Source organism: Barbus barbus (assembly GCF_936440315.1).
Source record: "Barbus barbus genome assembly, chromosome: 18".
NCBI classification, from domain to species: Eukaryota; Metazoa; Chordata; class Actinopteri; order Cypriniformes; family Cyprinidae; genus Barbus; species Barbus barbus.
In genome coordinates, this window is record NC_136746.1 from 19,130,032 (window position 1) to 19,134,337 (window position 4,306).

A 4,306-nucleotide genomic window follows, 5' to 3' on the forward strand; every position below is an offset into this window, starting at 1 on the left:
GCCCATGCTGCCTTTTTGCAGGCACAGTGGGCTGCCCACCGTAATCCAATGATGGCCCAGTGTGGGCCAATCCGTTTTTGTACCGTTGGGCCCATGCAGATTTTGTATAGGCAGCCCTGTAATGCAACTAGGAGAATATAAACAACATTGACTGGCCATTCTTTAGCCACTCAATTGAACTGGAATGACCCAAACCAAAAGAGACCTTTTCAGAACCTGTTGTTTAATATAGGTCAGGAATCATGGTCACCACATCATGGTCCAGTTTGAATATGGATTTAAAGTATTTTTTTTTGACGTGGGACCATAGTCTGGACTATTTTTGACTATTCCTGGTTTTGAAGAGTCTGGTGTTTGAGAGCTGTGGTGTGTTTTCATTACAAGAGGTTGGATTATTCATTTGCTATCAGCCAAATTCAGCTATGGACAGTGTTTTGGACACTGATGTACTACAGATAAGACTTTCGCACACATCAACTTTCACATGACGAAATCCAACAATCTTACATAGCTTTGTTTGCTTTCTTTTTTTTTTTTTTTACTTTTTGTGTATTTACATACCATATGTAGCTGTATTAACCTGAAATTGAATGTTTTCTATTTTGTATTTAATAAATTGATTTGAAATCCCTTTGACCACTGTACATTTTTGATAATACAATACAGACATTAGTTATGTGGTGACTGCATCAATTTCAGATGTATAATAACTGTTTTTCCAAAAGACTTAAGTTATAGTAGCTGGAAAGTGTTTAAAGTGAAACAGATGTATTGTTGTAGATTAATAGTGCAGGCCCTGTGTGGGCATACTGAGGGCTTCCTAGGGGCTAAGTGAGGGCTGCCCATGCAGGGCCAGTGGTAAGGGGCCAATGTTTTGCCAATGAGCAAATTCTCAGGGGCCCTGTGCTGGCAGCCCGCTGGGGGCCCTTAGGCTAGCTCTAAGTGGGCCCGTAAAGGGCCACCGCACAACCAATCGTGATGTGTGAGAAGGTGAGATCTACAGAGAACAATAAATGCAATGCAAATATTCGTACGTATAATATAAGAGAACAATAAAGAGTGTGTTAATATGAGAACGAAGCCAAAACTCTGACATTTTAGACAATTTAGAAATCCAGAATTGGGCATGTCTGGGAAAAAGAGAGCGTATGGTCACTTTTACTGTATGTAAGTTTTTACCTTGAAATATCAGTTTCAAAATCATTCTGATGATGGTACACTGACTTCTAAAAAGGCCCACAAAAATCTGGCTCCCAAATCACAAAAATACACTAGAGTTGCTTTGAATCAATATTAGGCTACGTGTCTGTTTATTTATTTGATTAGCAGACAGAATAGTGTACAGTGATTAGTGATATGATCAATGACATATGACAGTTTAATATATGTCCATATGTCTCCAGTTACCTCTGAAAAAACTGCCATCTTGAATCAGCCAAGCCAAAAATGAGACCAAAGGTAAAAAGACATATCAGTATCACTAAAAATCACTAAAGGGAAACATTGAAGAGTTTGACTTGCAGTACAAGGTAATGACATCTGGGACTTTTCAGACTCTCGTTGCTGATGAAAGAATGAAATGAAGCAGGGTAAGTGTAGGATTTGCCTTCACTGCAGCATATCAGTGGCAGAAGTGACACTGCGCTGCATTGCTGGGAAGTGCTGAGAGCAGGGAAAAACTGCACCCTGTCCTGGTCCATGTGGTACAACATCACCATTAAACATTGATGTTTCTTTCTTAGTACTTGTGAGAGGAGAAGGAGTAATATAAGAGTGGCTCTTATATTTGATCCTATCTAGCTCAAACAGTGCATGATTCTGGCAACAACAAGACCTTCCCAGGGAATGTGTGAACAGATAAACATCGGTTCTATAGACCTTAGTCGGTGGAGATGCCATGTTAAATTTTACATAGATGAAAATGAGTATGGGGGGGCTACAATTATAGTCTACAATGACATGCATTATAAAAAGGTCCTACATTTTGTGTAATTGCAAGATTTTTAATTGTTTTATGGGGTTTTTGCTTACTGAAAGTTTTATTTTTTCTGGAAAGATGCTTCGCTGAACAATTCACGTACAAAATCCATCAATGTTGATGTTCTCTATCTATCTATCTATCATGAAAAAAGCCTCTTTAACTTCTTCAAAATTGTGCATATGTTATTATTGTTATTATTATTAAAGAGGCCTTTCATGAAAAATAAGTCACTTTTGTAAAATTTGCATGAATTTGCACAACGGCACAAAGTTACTTTGCATAGGCCTACAATTGTCTGCCAAATGCATGAATGTCAGTTTTCTATTCTGATATTTATGTTATAAATATATTTATAATTGGAATTTTGTATGTTTTTTATGTTACACAACTTTGACAAATATGTATACAAAAAGCTGTATTCCTGTCTTTAATAGAGATGTATGTTCTGTGTCAAGTATGTTGAGGTTTGCATTGCTTGCCTGCAGCTTATGTTCTTTCATATGAATCAGGTGTCACACATATTCATACAAAAATGTATGTATGCATGAAACTACAGCAAGTGACAACTATAGGCATGGTCAAAAATGACCACTTGAAACCCCCTGTGGGGCTTTCAGGATTGAATTACTCTATACACTGACATATTCACACACAGCTAAACGATGTCATGTGTGTTCTGCCAATTGTCCTGTCATTCGGTGCTTTGTATGTCACATCGTTGAAATAAAACATGGTATTTTCCTGCTTGCGTTGGTCCATAATAACTCACCTTATCAAACCTAAGCTGTATTAAATATCACACTCATAAATGGTTTCATTCCAAACACCTATTTATGCTCCTCATTAATATGAACTGGTTGCATTTGGGAAACAGATTATATTACTTCATATCTTGCCATTAGCAATGAAATAATAAGATTTTCCCTTGTGCACACAACACATCTAATGAAACTGAAGGCCTACTGCAAATGAAGGTGTAGCAAACCATTTTATACCCATTGTTCAAGTGAAACCTGCACAGCTCTTTACAAATAGGTTAATACTACAGGGCAATTTGCAACAAAATGACACAAGCATTTTTTATTTGCTGATTTATGAGTAGGCTACTACAACAAAAGCTATAACAGTTCAGTATATTTAAACAAATTTCAATAAACAAAGTAAGAAGTGTGTGAATCTAAATATGTGTAAATATGCAAATCAACATATAAATATAAAAAATAGGCCTATAGTTTATATAAAATGTTGACTTTACAAAATTTAAGGTAGTATGTCATGTCTACTTAAAGAAAAAAACATTTTGGTGCTAGATACCACTTGTTACTGGGGAAAATGTGATTTAGGTAGGCTATTTATATACAAATATTTACTCATTTGAATTAATTTTTGGGCGAATTGGTTGAGTGAATGATTAAATGATTCACCCATAAAGACAGTGGCTACTACAATAAATAAAATGAATATAAGAAATTAATAAAATTGATATAAAGTATTGTAGAAATAGTATGAGCCGAATTCAGCCAGTCACGAGTTTCCTTAAACAAAAAGGGAAGCAATTTTTCAACAAATAGGTTGAGTGAATGATCCAATGACCCACAGACAGTCCCTTGTTTCATTTCAGCATTTTGAAAGAATCGTTGAATGAATGAAAGAGCAATGAAGCACTCACAATGATAGTCTCTAGTTTCCTACTGAAGTATTGATGTAACCTGCATAAAGATCCCTACATAGGCTACTGACAGTCTGTTCATTTTTCTCCAACAAATGTTAAATAAATTTAGATTCACCTCAATTATTTAGGTCTCAATATCTCATATAAATGGAATATAGCCTAAACTACATATAGAAAGACGACTGTAATATTTGCTATTTTTACAATTTTATAAATGTTTTAGGAAACAGTAGTGACAAAACGTACATGTAAAATCGAATAAAAACGTTATTATTATGCATACATTTAAAAACAAGACAATCAAATGAAATGGTAGGCTAATTTTTTTAAAGCACATCCTGCGGTCAAAGTGAAAAATAGTACTTCTGTTTTAAAAACGCATGGCAGGTAAAAGAGTGGAGCATGTTTATTTCCCCATGTTTATTTTCTGTTTTAAGTGGTGATGGGCTGACTGACATCTCGAATGATCATATAATATAACGACAAGCTTGATAGCAGCAGCTCTTTGCGTCTTCATCTCTCTCTCTCTCTCTCTCTCTCTCTCTCTATAGAGGGAAGACGCATCCTGTAATCAGGTCACACTTCACTGTAGTCTCAGCATCCGTCTCTCGCCCTTTAAAGCAGAGGAATCGAGACAAAAGACAAGCGGAATA